Source organism: Lolium perenne, chromosome 7, assembly GCF_019359855.2.
Source record: "Lolium perenne isolate Kyuss_39 chromosome 7, Kyuss_2.0, whole genome shotgun sequence".
NCBI lineage: Eukaryota > Viridiplantae > Streptophyta > Magnoliopsida > Poales > Poaceae > Lolium > Lolium perenne.
The window spans coordinates 51,172,924-51,187,095 of NC_067250.2; the positions used below are offsets into that span (position 1 = coordinate 51,172,924).

Below are 14,172 nucleotides of genomic sequence, written 5' to 3' on the forward strand. Positions count from 1 at the left end.
TTTGGAAACAAGGCCTAGGGATCATACTTTCACTAGTGGACACTCTCAACATTGCAATCATAATGGAATATAAATAAGCACTTCACTATGCTATTCCGAATTACTCTCTGGCAAGATAACGAACTCTAATTCATCATGTAGGCAAACCTTAAAGATGTATTCCCAAGTACTAATGAACACCCCACGCTGTCACTTTGAGCATTCATAGGAGGTACTAACACACCACAATTTCATAGAAACATCCAACTCAAATCATAACTCAGTGAATAAGTATTCTGTGAAATATAGCCTAAGAGACCCACACGGTGCACACACTGTCACCTTTACACACGTGGGACAAGGAGTCTCCGGAGATCACATAAGTAAAATCCACTTGAATAGCATAACGACATCTAGATTACAAAGCTCATCATATGGATCTCAATCATGCAAAGCAACTCATGAGATCATTGTATTGAAGTACATGGGAGAGAGATTAACCACATAGCTATCGGTACAGCCCTTAGCCTCAAGGGAGAACTACTCCCTCCTCATGGGAGACAGCAGCGTTGATGAAGATGGCGGTGGTGTTGATGGAGATGACTCCGGGGGCAATTCCCCGTCCCGGCAGGGTGCCGGAACAGAGACTTCTGTCCCCCGAATTGGAGTTTCGCGATGGCGGCGGCTCTGAAAGGTTTCTCGTACTGTGGCTTTTTCGTCTCGAAGATTTAGGTCAGGGACCTTTAAATAGGCGAAGAGGCGGAGTCGGAAGGCTGACGGGGTGGTGACACAATAGGGGGGCGTGGCCCAGGCCCTGGCCACGCCACCCTGTCATCTGGTGGCCCTGTGGCCCCCCTCTGCTGGCTCTCGGGTGTTCTGGAAGCTTCGTGGAAAAATAGGATGCTGGGCATTGATTTCGTCCGATTCCGAGAATATTTCCTTACTAGGATTTCTGAAACCAAAAACAGCAGAAAACAGGAACTGGCACTTCGGCATCTCGTCAATAGGTTAGTTCCGGAAAACGCATCAAAATGATATAAAGTGTGAACAAAACATGTAGGTATTGTCATAAAACTAGCATGGAACATAAGAAATTATAGATACGTTGGAGACGTATGAAGCATCCCCAAGCTTAGTTCCTACTCGCCCTCGAGTAGGTAAACGACAACAAGGATAATTTCTTAAGTGACATGCTACCAACATAATCTTGATCAACATTATTGTAAAGCATATGAGATGAATGCAGCGATTCGAAGCAATGATGAAGACAATGAGTAAACAAATGAATCATATAGCAGAGACTTTTCATGAATAATACTTTCAAGACAAGCATCAATAGGACTTGCATAAGAGTTACTCATAAAGCAATAGATTCAAAGTAGAAGGCATTGAAGCAACACAAAAGATAATTAAGTTTCAGCAATTGCTTTCAACTTGCAACATGTATATCTCATGGATAGTTGTCAACATAAAGCAACATAACAAGTGCAATAGGTAAACATGTAAGAATCAATGCACACAGTTTACACAAGTGTTTGCTTCTAAGATAGAAAGAAGTAGGTAAACTGACTCAACAATAAAGTAGAAGAATGGCCCTTCGCAGAGGGAAGCATGGATTACTATTTTTGTGCTAGAGCTTTTCAATTTGAAAACAAGAAACAATTTTGTCAACGGTAGTAATAAATCATATGTGTTATGTATAAGATATCTTATAAGTTGCAAGCCTCATGCATAGTATACCAATAGTGCCCGCACCTTGTCCTAATTAGCTTGGATTAACACGGATTATCATTGCATAACATATGTTTCAACCAAGTGTCACAAAGGGGTACCTCTATGCCGCCTGTACAAGAGTCTAAGGAGAAGGTTCGCATTGGATTTCTCGCTTTTGATCATTCTCAACTTAGACACCCATACCGGGACAACATAGACAACAGATAATGGACTCCTCTTTTAATGCTTAAGCATTCAACAACAGGTAATATTCTCATAAGAGATTGAGGTTTTATGTCCAAACTGAAACTTCCACCATGATTCATGGCTTTAGTTAGCGGCCCAATGTTCTTCTCTAACAATATGCATACTCAAACCATTTGATCATGAAAGTCGCCCTTACTTCAGACAAGACGAATATGCATAGCAACTTACATGATATTCAACAAAGGTAAAAGAGTTGATGACGTCCCCAGAAACATGGTTACCGCTCAACAAGCAACTTATTAAGAAATAAGACACATAAGTACATATTCTTCACCACAATAGTTTTTAAGGCTATTTGTCCCATGAGCTATATATTGTAAAGGCAAAGAATAGAAATTTAAAGGTAGCACTCAAGTAATGTACTTTGGAATGGTAGAGAAATACCATGTAGTAGGTAGGTATGGTGGACACAAATGGCATAGTTTTTGGCTCAAGGATTTGGATGCACGAGAAGAACTCCTCTCAATACTAGGCTAGGCTAGCAAGGTTGTTTGAAGCAAACTCAAGTATAAATGGTGCAGCAAGACTCACATATGAATATATTGTAAGCATTATAAGACTTTACATCGTCTCCTTGTTGTTCAAACACCTTAACCAGAAAATATCTAGACTCTAGAAAAACCAATCATGCAAACCAAATTTTAACAAGCTCTATGTAGTTCTTCATTAATAGGTGCAAAGTACATGATGCAAGAGCTTAAACATGATCCATATGAGCACAACAATTGCCAAGTATCAAATTATTCAAGACATTATACCAATTACCACATGAAGCATTTTCTGTTTCCAACCAAATAGCAATTAGCGAAACGGTTTTCAACTCCGCCATGAACATTAAAGATAGAACTAAGAACACCAGTGTTCATATGAAAAAGCGGAGCGTGTCTCTCTCCCACACAATCATGAATTTATTCAAACAAAACAAAAACAAACAGACGCTCCAAGTAAAGTACATAAGATGTGACCGAATAAAAATATAGTTTCAAGAGAAGAAACCTGATAAATTGTTGATGAAGAAGGGGATGCCTTGGGCATCCCCAAGCTTAGACGCTTGAGTCTTCTTGAAATATGCAGGGATGAACCACGGGGGCATCCCCAAGCTTAGACTTTTCACTCTTCTTGATCATAGTATATCATCCTCCTCTCTTGACCCTTGAAAACTTCCTCCACACCAAACTTAAAACAAACTCATTAGAGGGTTAGTGCATAATCAAAATTCACATGTTCAGAGGTGACACAATCATTCTAAACACTTCTGGACATTGTCCAAAGCTACTGGAAGTCAATGGAACAAAGAAATCCATCCAACACAGCAAAAGAGGCAATGCGAAATAAAAGGCAGAATCTGTCAAAACAGAACAGTCCGTAAAGACGAATTTTTTAAAGGCACTGGACTTGCTCAGATGAAGATGCTCAAATTGAAATAAAGTTGCGTACATATCTGAGGATCACGCACGTAAATTGGCAGATTTTTCTGATTTACCTACAGAGAACCCTGCCCAAATTCGTGACAGACAGAAATCTGTTTCTGCGCAGTAATCCAAATCTAGTATCAACATTATTATCAAAGACTTTACTTGGCACAACAATGCAATAAAATAAGATAAGGAGAGGTTGCTACAGTAGTAACAACTTCCAAGACTCAAATATAAACAAAAGTGCTGTAGTAAAATAAAGACATGGGTTATCTCCCAAGAAGTTCTTTCTTTTTAGCCATTAAGATGGGCTCAGCAATTTTAATGATGCACTCGCAAGAAATAAAAGGTTGAAGCAAAAGAGAGCATCAAGAAGCAAATTCAAAACACATTTAAGTCTAACATGCTTCCTATGCATAGGAATCTTATAAATAAACAAGTTCATGAAGAGCAAAGTAACAAGCATAGGAAGATAAAACCAGTGTAACTTCAAAAATTTCAGCATATAGAGAGGTGTTTTAGTAACATGAAAATTTCTACAACCATATTTTCCTCTCTCATAATAACTTTCAGAGGCATCATGAACAAACTCAACAATATAAGTATCACATAAAGCATTCTTATTCTCATGCATAAAAGTATCATTACTCTCCACATAAGCATAATCAATTTTATTAGTTGTAGTGGGAGCAAATTCAACAAAGTAGCTATCATTATTATTCTCATCAAGTGTAGGAGGCATATTGTAATCATAATTAAACTTATCCTCCATAGTAGGCGGCACCAAAAGACCACTATCATTATAATCATCATATATAGGAGGCATATCATAATCAACATAAACCTTCTCCTCAATACCCGGAGGGCTAAAGAAATCATTTTCATCAAAACCGACCTCCCCAGGCTTAAATTCTTCCATAGCATTAGCAACAATGGTGTTCAAAGCATTCATATTAATAACATTCCCATTAGCATGCATATAAAGTTCCATGGGTTTTTTAATTCTCTCTTCAAACACATCATGTCCTAATTCAAGATAAAGTTCATAAAGATCTCTCATTTTGTTGTTGTCTTCCATTAAGCCTTACTAGTGTAAAACAAGAGACAAAAAGATGCAATTGCAGGATCTAAAGGAAATAGCTTCGAGCACACACACAACGGCAACAAAAAAGTACTTAGTTACCTGGAACCGGAGTATGAGTGCCTTTTACCTTTCCTCCCCGGCAACGGCGCCAGAAAAGTGCTTGATGTCTACGGGTGCTTCTATTCTTGTAGACAGTGTTGGGCCTCCAAGAGCAGAGGTTTGTAGAACAGCAGCAAGTTTCCCTTAAGTGGATCACCCAAGGTTTATCGAACTCAGGGAGGAAGAGGTCAAAGATATCCCTCTCAAGCAACCCTGCAATCACGATACAAGAAGTCTCTTGTGTCCCCAACACACCTAATACACTTGTCAGATGTATAGGTGCACTAGTTCGGCGAAGAGATAGTGAAATACAAGTAGTATGGATGAATATGAGCAGTAGTAACGGCGCTAGAAAAGTGCTTGCTGGCGTGTAGTTGATGGTAGTAATATCGCAGGAAGTAAAGATGCAGTAAAACAGTAAACAAGCGATGATTGCAGTATTTGGAAACAAGGCCTAGGGATCATACTTTCACTAGTGGACACTCTCAACATTGCAATCATAATGGAATATAAATAAGCACTTCACTATGCTATTCCGAATTACTCTCTGGCAAGATAACGAACTCTAATTCATCATGTAGGCAAACCTTAAAGATGTATTCCCAAGTACTAATGAACACCCCACGCTGTCACTTTGAGCATTCATAGGAGGTACTAACACACCACAATTTCATAGAGACATCCAACTCAAATCATAACTCAGTGAATAAGTATTCTGTGAAATATAGCCTAAGAGACCCACACGGTGCACACACTGTCACCTTTACACACGTGGGACAAGGAGTCTCCGGAGATCACATAAGTAAAATCCACTTGAATAGCATAACGACATCTAGATTACAAAGCTCATCATATGGATCTCAATCATGCAAAGCAACTCATGAGATCATTGTATTGAAGTACATGGCAGAGAGATTAACCACATAGCTACCGGTACAGCCCTTAGCCTCGAGGGAGAACTACTCCCTCCTCATGGGAGACAGCAGCGTTGATGAAGATGGCGGTGGTGTTGATGGAGATGACTCCGGGGGCAATTCCCCGTCCCGGCAGGGTGCCGGAACAGAGACTTCTGTCCCCCGAATTGGAGTTTCGCGATGGCGGCAGCTCTGGAAGGTTTCTCGTACCATGGCTTTTTCGTCTCGAAGATTTAGGTCAGGGACCTTTAAATAGGCGAAGAGGCGGAGTCGGAAGGCTGACGGGGCGGTGACACAATAGGGGGGCACGGCCCAGGCCCTGGCCGCGCCACCCTGTCATCTGGTGGCCCTGTGGCCCCACTCTGCTGGCTCTCGGGTGTTCTGGAAGCTTCGTGGAAAAATAGGATGCTGGGCATTGATTTCGTCCGATTCCGAGAATATTTCCTTACTAGGATTTCTGAAACCAAAAACAGCAGAAAACAGGAACTGACACTTCGGCATCTCGTCAATAGGTTAGTTCCGGAAAACGCATCAAAACGATATAAAGTGTGAACAAAACATGTAGGTATTGTCATAAAACTAGCATGGAACATAAAAAATTATAGATACGTTGGAGACGTATCAATCACGTCCCTGGACATGATCTCGGGACCTGGCGTAATTCGTCACGTGCCGCTTAAGGACTTACCATGATCCGAATTCCAGTAATGTTATCGGGTCCACAGCGCGTCCGCCGGGATATTTCTTCACATCTGTTGATGTGGAAAAAAGTAGCAGAGCGCAGTCTTTGGCGATGCCACGCCACACAGGACGGATCCCGGGGTCTTACCTTCGCAGAGTTTTGTGGCATTCAGAGATTATTCGCGACTTTGGCGCTCTGAGAATATTTTGTCAAGTGCCTCTTTCGACTGATGCAATGACCCATTTTGCGGGTTCTTCTATTTTTCTCTCGGGCTTGATGAGACAGCCGAATATATTGGTTCTTCTATATTGTCAGGTACATCAACGATGCTCTTGCTCGGAACAATATGACCGAGTTAATGAACCCGAAGATTTGTCCAACTTTTTTTTTTTGGGTTCCTCCTTGATGAAAATTTCGTCGAGTTCCTCCTTCAGAAAAATTTCTTCGGGTCCTCTTTGAGGATAATTCTTCGGGTCCTCCCTGAGGACAATTCTTCGGGTCCTCTTTGAAGATAATTCTTCGAAACCTCCTTGAGGATAATTCTTCGGGACCTCCTTGAAGATAATTTTTCGGGATCTCTTTGAAGATAATTCTTCGAGACCTCCTTGAGGATAATTCTTCGGGTCCTGTTCTTTCTTGAAGACAATTTCGTCGAGTTCTCCCTGTAGACAATTTCGTCGGGTTCTCTCTTATATACTTTGAATTTTGCTTTCTCCTGCACAAATAAACAAACTTTTTCTATCTTTCCCTTGACTCTCTTTTTCGCATGCGGTGTCAGATGCTCAGATTCGATGATATGTAAAGTGAATATATGTCGCGCAGCCCCCAACTATCGGGTGCAACGAAAGTAAACGATAATCAACTTTGTGCAAAATAAAAGAACATTTAGCTTTTTGGACACGACGAAGTCGATGCATGATGAAGTCTTCGAGTGTAGATAAGAAATCTAGCCAAAGTAGAAACCACCAAATAGCAAAAGTGGATGCCGCGAAATTGTTGATGAAGAAATAGCCGAGCCCCCAAGCGTTGCTGAGGTGATGTCATGATTGTTGTGTCGCAGTCGTGACCCGAGGCGAAATCGTTGTCGAGCCCCCGAGAGTTAGGCGTGACGTCGAAATAAGTTGATGGAGTCGCGGCGTCATATTTGGTGAAGCCATTTAAGATGAAGCCATAGACAATAATATACGAAGATGAATCCCAGATGAAGTATTTTAGATGAATCCATATTGAAGATGCCATTAAATATAGAGCATATATTGAGGATAAATCCGTTGATATCATAGAGGATGAATTCATTGGCCCGAAGAATCCAGTAATAATCATAGAAGATGAATCCGCTGATATCATAGAAGATGAATCCATTGACCCGAAGAAAATAAATCCAGTAATGGCCATAGAAGATGAATCCATTGACCCGAAGAAAATAAATCCAGTAATGGCCATAGAAGATGAATCCATTGACCCGGAAGCTCATCGGGTAGTATTATATTAGAGGAAACCAATGATAACCTTATAAGATAAATCCGACGAAGGCAAAATCCAATAAGCCGAAGAAGATGAATCCACTGAGCCGAAGAAGATAATTTCACTAAGCCGAAGAAAATAAATCCACTGAGCCGAAGAGAATAATTCCACTGAACCGGAGAAGATATATCCGGAGCCGAAGAAAATAAATCCACCAAGTAACCGAGTATATTTGTGGTAACGAAGTAATGGCACAACCCCCAGTGTTGGGTGAATTTGCTCTAATATTGTAATGGTACAGCCTCCGAGTATTTGGGTATGGCGAAAGTAAATAATAGTTGACTCTTGAAAGAGAAACACTTAGCTTTTTTATCGGGTGCGGCGGAGTCAACTGTAAGCAGCTCGTATGGCGGACGCAGTCGATGAAGCAGGCGTAGTCGGTATAGCAGAGGTAGTCGATGAAGAAGACGCACATGATGTTATGGATCCTCGAGGGGTATGCCCCCGACCATGATGAGTGCGCGCTGGTGGGTGCGCGATGATGAGCCCCCGAGCGAGGCGAATGTGTTATGGTGAAGTAGTTGAAACTGATAAAAGCCGATGCCGCAGCAGATGACGCCGATGTAATAATGTTCATGGTCGATGGTGATTTTAGTTCCTCCGAAGCCGATGTACGCCGTGAGGACGAAGTATATCGCTAAGTGGCCCGATAATTCACCGGTACAAAATAAAAGCAATCAAGTATATCTTGTACGAAAATGATTAGCCATAAAAATATGCATATCTGAAACGTATGAAATTAAGCTTAGCTGAACTACTCCACGTGCCATGCGATTAGCAATAGTTTTGGCGAACGTAGTTGCGCGACGTCTGGCTAGAAGTAGTCGTCATTGCTGATGTAGTCGATGAAGTGGGCACAGTTAATATGTCGGATCCTCAACGGATGAGCTCCCGAATGTGGTGATTGCGCAGCGTCGAGTGCGCGGTGGTAGACACGTGATGGCGAACAGGGGCGACACAACAAAGTAATTGAAGTTTGTTCCTGATCTGCAGTTATATTACGACGCAAAAAACTGTGTGCAAATAATAGCACGAGCTAAAAAATATTTAACTCAATTAATAAAGAGTAATCGATTAGAAAAATAGGACCTGATGGTTCCAGTCTCGGACGAAATCGCGATGAAGAGAATCAATTTGCGGCGTCGCGAGCCTCCATAATTCTCGGCTTGTTTTGGCAGGCCAAAGCGTGGCGTGCTATCCTTGTGGAAAACAAAGTCTGCCACGAAGTGCTCCACTTTAACCTAACCGCTCCTTTCTTTTCTTGGTATTTGATACTCCGCCCGTTTAGATCGGCATGACGGAAACATTGGTGACGGCCAGGTCCTACGTATATGAGAAACGAGCCGCTAGATTTTGACTACGTATCCAAGCACGCCCTGCAGCCGCTGCCGATGACTTCCGTCTAGATCCCAATCACCAGAATCCCACGACCATGATAAAATTGCAGTTTTGTTGGTGACGAAGCGTAGCTCCACGGACGGACGAACTAGCCTGACGAATCTGCGCCAAAAAATCTTTTCGGCTGGTCGTTGACAGAGCTGATGACGAACTCGACAAAAAAAAATTTCCACACGCAATCTGAACGTTGTTGATGATGAACTTGTTGGATCCCGCCCGAATGACAAAATCCAATCGTCGCAATTCCCACAGACGGCGCCAATTGATGAGGGATCACCTCGGCAATGCCTACGTATTGTAGACTTGGATTTCGGGAGAGAGCGACGATGGAGATTCCGGGAACGAGATTAGGCACACGACGTACCCAGCTTCGGGTCCCCTCGGTGGAGGATCCCTACGTGCTGCTAGCAATCCAGTATATGATCATAGATTTGTTTACAGGGTGCCGCCGTAGGCGGAGCTATGTTGTCTATCTATTGTCCCCCTTATTTCGGGTGCCCTGACTAGCTTTATATATGCAACCAGCCTAGGGTTTTACAAGAGTCCTAGTCGACTACTTCTTCGGGTTGCCTTGTTGGGCCTTCTCCATATTGGGCCGAGCCGATCCAGGTATACCAATAATGGGTACCCGAAGGGTATACCCATGTCACCGTTCACCATGTTGAGGGCACCGTCTTTGCGGTCTGCTTCCACTCCACTTGAGCTGCTTCCGGGGGGAACCCTAGATCTGGGTAACATGGCTCGGACAATGGCGACGTTATTGGCGCCACTCTCCCTCTTAAGGTCATTGTCTTTGGGAGCAACATCCAGATGGAGGAACTAGAGGTTGGAGGAGATATCAAGTCATGCCTGGCTGATAGGTACTACGTTGAGTCATACATGACGATAGATCTTTCCATGGTGGAGTCGACAACAAGACTAGCAAGGGCTATCTCTACCTTGAAGATGGACCAACGGTTCGATGGTGGTGACGGCTTCTGAAGCGAGGACAAAGGTGCTCGTCAAGGGTCTGCTAAACTGCTTTTGAGCTCCTGTTCTCGCCATAGGGTGAATCAGGGTTTTCACCGGTTTTTAGTTGGTGGGGCATTGGTTTCTGTTTTTAGGGCAGAGGCCTGACATCTCCGGACAACTTACTATGAAGCAAGGGAGGGGCCGGCCCAGCTATTGCTCGGCGTGTACGTATGAACAATTTGGGTCTCGTCGGGCCTCAGCTACTATCTCCGGACATAGGTCACGGAAAAGGCAGGCCATTACAAAACGAAGCCCAGCCCATTGATGCTTCCAGCTTTTCCCACTATATACCCCTGACCAAACCCTAGCTTCTCCCGTTCTCACTCTTCAGCCGGAAATCGCCCGCAATGGTTCAATCCTCCAACGATTCCCCACATCCCAAATCACGCCCCTAGATCCAGATCCGGGGATGACATAGGCACGATGAACTCAGTGGGATCTCTGGAGCTAATCCCAGTTCGTTCTGCATGCTCTTCTTTGTGTTTTTTCATCGTGCGTCGTTTACTTCTCCTTTCCCCGTTCCTTGCAAAATTTCACCAACCACGAGCAAAATTAGCACATGACGACAAGCAAGACAGGGACTCTGCAGCGCCCCCGATTCAAATCGATTCGGGAGCGCGAATGATGCATCCGTCTATGGGAATCTCTGATGCTAGTATAAGATTGTTTCCACTACTCATCTTTGTTTATGTGCATTTTTTTGTACTGCCCGTTTTTCAGTTTTTTCTGTATTTTTACATTAATGTCTGTGAATCTGACAGATTTAGTTTGCCGTGTATAAACATGGTTAGTGTCCGAAAGTACTTTTTATTTGCCATATGAACGAAATTAGTACAATAGCGTGTGATGACAAGCAAGACAGGGACTCTGCAGCGCTCCGATTCAAATCCTGGACGCAAATGATGCATCCGTCTATGGGAATCTCTGATGCTAATATAAGTTTTCTCTAGTCTCTCAATCTCTACCTGAATGGTCTGAATCTGACTGACTTGTGTGTTGCAACAAATCGGCATTAACATAACTAGCATATGACGACAAGTAAGACAGGGACTCTGCAGCGTTCCTGATTTAATCGGGGACGCGAATGATGCATCCGTCTAAGGGAATCTCTGATGCTAATCTCGTTCTTCATTTTGCTTATAATTTTTCTTCGATCTTCTTTCTTTCTTTCTTTCTTTCTTTCTCCTATTGTGCTATATTTCTTTTTTTTGGTTTAGCTGCTATGTAACTTTGTTCAACACAGTTACAGCATTTCGCCATGAGATGTGCTTGATCTTAGGCACTTTCCGATTGATGAGGATCAACCGAACTGCCAGCCTCATGATTAGCATAAAGAACGGAGATCTTAATCCATTTCTCCGTTGAAGCCCGCTTGGCCGCTGTGCTAGGATTATGAAGCCTTCTTTGTTTCTTTGCTGGGTTTCTCTCAGGAGTAAATTACATGCACGCACACACACACACACACATTTTGCACATAGCAGGCTGAGTGGGCTCCGGGAATGGATGTGTAGAAGCAAAAGTTATGAAGGCTTTGGCAGATCTGATGAATTTCCCCACTTGAATCATGTTACATTAGATTGAAGGATTATTTGATATTAGTCTGCGTCTCCCCACCTTCCATTGGTCATTTCCTGTTGTTTTGCTGTAAAATCATCATATCTTGATTTACTGGGTGTTCTTAACAATCGTGTTAATTTTTTTCACTGGTACGTATGCATATAATTTCTGTGTGAATTCAACTACTTATCTTTGGACAAGATAGTAGACATGGGAATGAAGTAAGAATATCAGAGTTGCTCTTTATCATATAAATGAATGCTGTGTACTTTGCCAGCCTTGTGATTACCTGCCCACAGAATTGATATCTGAATAAGCTTACAGATTTGAGATCTGAATATGATTCTCTGCTCTGTTGAAGCTTGCTTGGCTGCTGTAGTGGATCCAACTTCCTCTAATCCAAAGCTAGTCTTCCATTTTCTCTTAGGAGTAAACTGGATCATGCATACATCTATATATATATACATCTCCTTCCATTATTGCTAGCCGTAGTTGGGCTCCGGACAGAGCATTTGAAGATGCAAAAAGTATGAAGGCTTCAATGCACACAATCTTAGTTTGAGCAATTCTGATATTTTCTGTGTTTCCTATTTTCTGATGCATGAATTTGTAGAAATAGTTTTGATGTTCTCATTTTATGTTGAGATTTGCGATTGAATTTTGTGTGCTTTGTAATTGTGACATTCTGATCTAACTGACTGATGATTATTAAGAAATAAGAATAGAGATCTGAATACATTTCTCTGTTGAAGCCTTCTTGGCTACTCTGGTGGATCGAATTGTATTAGCCTTTTGCTACTGCCATCAAACCACCACTGTTTCTTTCATGCTTGGACTATCAAGGGCGTGTTTGGTTGTTTGCATGGGTTTTTCCCCTTTTGGGGGAGTCCGCTGGAGATGCCCTTATTTCCTTCTGCCGAGCTGGCCAAGTGGTCTCTAGGGAACAAATATGTTGACGCAACAAGTATGAAGGCTTTGCAGATAGAAAGAATGTGCCTCTTTATCCTGACTTATGATTTCCTTGAACATCTGCAACCTTGAATTGCAATATGATGCATCTGCAACCTTGAATTGCAATATGATTACATTTGCAACCTTAAATTGCTGAATTTTCATGGATCTATGTTATGCCTTTTTTCTTCTGCATCCTTGATTTCTGTATTGTCATGCATCCTTTTGCAGTGCATTGCAAGATCCATTGTTGTGATCTTTTCTCGCTAACGGATATTGGTGCTCTTGTGTCTTCCATCTGCATCTGCAATGTACATGGTGATATATCATTCTGTAACTCTGTCGGCCATTTTTGCAGGATGTGAGCAAGTTTCATGTGGTGTAGCATCTGTTGGTTGTCATGCATGAATGAAGATTATTGACTTTAATTTAGAAGAACTGAGCGATTTGAGAAGCAAAGATTAAGTTTTTGTTTTGTGGTACAAGCATACTGTTTTTACTTAAGTGAAATTCTCAACCTTGTATTTGATTCTTTGTAATTGTGATGTACATTCTTGACTTAATACTCCCTCAGTCCCATTGAACATGTCTGGGAGTTGTCTAAATTTAGATGTATACACACTAGATACTACTAGATACATCTGAATTTTAATAATTCTTAGGCATGTTTCATAGGAGGGAGGTGGTATATATATGGATCTAGATAGTAGTTACATTTACTGTTAGGATTAGATTGTAACTGTTGCAGGCAGTGTATGGTATAACCATCTTCTCTTTATGTAAGCATCTGTTCCTGGAGATGTCCTAGGGTCTCTCTTGCGTGAAGAGGAGGACCTAACGAAGGTCTGGACTCGTGATCTGGCTGGTGGGTTGAGTTTTGGAAGGCTCCGACGGCGAATGTAATAGTGCTTTGCCTGGAGTTTGCTGGATCGGAGGTATTCGGTCGTGCGAATCCGTGCTTTTATTCTGATCGATTGGTTCTGGAGGGAGCGGTGCGAAGCTCTTTTTCTGTGTTGACATCAAGTGACTATGGATCCATGATGAAAGTCGGAAGAATAGAATTTCATGAAAGCCGGAGGGGAGGACTAGCTAATGGAGGTTTAAGTCTTCGTGTTGTTGAGAGATTTGCTTGGTGTTCTGGGCTTCACAGCAGCGGTATGAAAGTGGGGGCGACAACGCAGGTGAAGTGCAGAATCCTACCTTTCAGGGTGAAAACCCAAGGTCTGGCCTTAACTGTTTGTACCTGGCAATACTCTTGGTGGAGGCATTGTTTTGAGAGCGGGACTATCTTCATGGTGAAAACCTAAGATCTTTGATTGGACGACGACGGTGTTTGAGCACTGTTTCCTTCTTGGAGACGTCGTTTTTTGGAGAATCTGTAATTCAGGTGTTGTCTCGGCGGTGGATGTATTGTTGTTGTTAGGCCCGAGATACCGTAGCGGGACTTTTATTTTTTAGTTTTTTTTGGCTGTGTGCATGCCATTAGGGTGGTGCGTTGTTTTAGTCAGGGTGTAATTGTATCTTATTGATATTAATATTTTCCTTTTATCGAAAAATCTGTTCCTGGAGATACATCTA

General features: G+C 42.3%; 1 long non-coding RNA gene and 3 other non-coding genes across 4 annotated transcripts; all 4 read left to right on the forward strand.

The window, feature by feature from the left end:
* The first annotated feature begins 10,289 nt into the window (after window positions 1-10,289).
* On the forward strand, window positions 10,290-13,159 carry LOC127317552 (uncharacterized). The gene is made up of 2 exons (XR_007861253.2): window positions 10,290-10,542; window positions 12,953-13,159. It is a non-coding gene; the product is annotated as an uncharacterized lncRNA (long non-coding RNA).
* Window positions 10,639-10,742, forward strand: LOC127318146 (small nucleolar RNA R44/J54/Z268 family). Its single transcript, XR_007861701.1, has one exon. It is a non-coding gene; the product is annotated as a small nucleolar RNA R44/J54/Z268 family (small nucleolar RNA).
* LOC127318147 (small nucleolar RNA R44/J54/Z268 family) lies at window positions 10,923-11,020 on the forward strand. Its single transcript, XR_007861702.1, has one exon. It is a non-coding gene; the product is annotated as a small nucleolar RNA R44/J54/Z268 family (small nucleolar RNA).
* Window positions 11,108-11,205, forward strand: LOC127318145 (small nucleolar RNA R44/J54/Z268 family). Its single transcript, XR_007861700.1, has one exon. It is a non-coding gene; the product is annotated as a small nucleolar RNA R44/J54/Z268 family (small nucleolar RNA).
* Window positions 13,160-14,172: the final 1,013 nt, after the last annotated feature.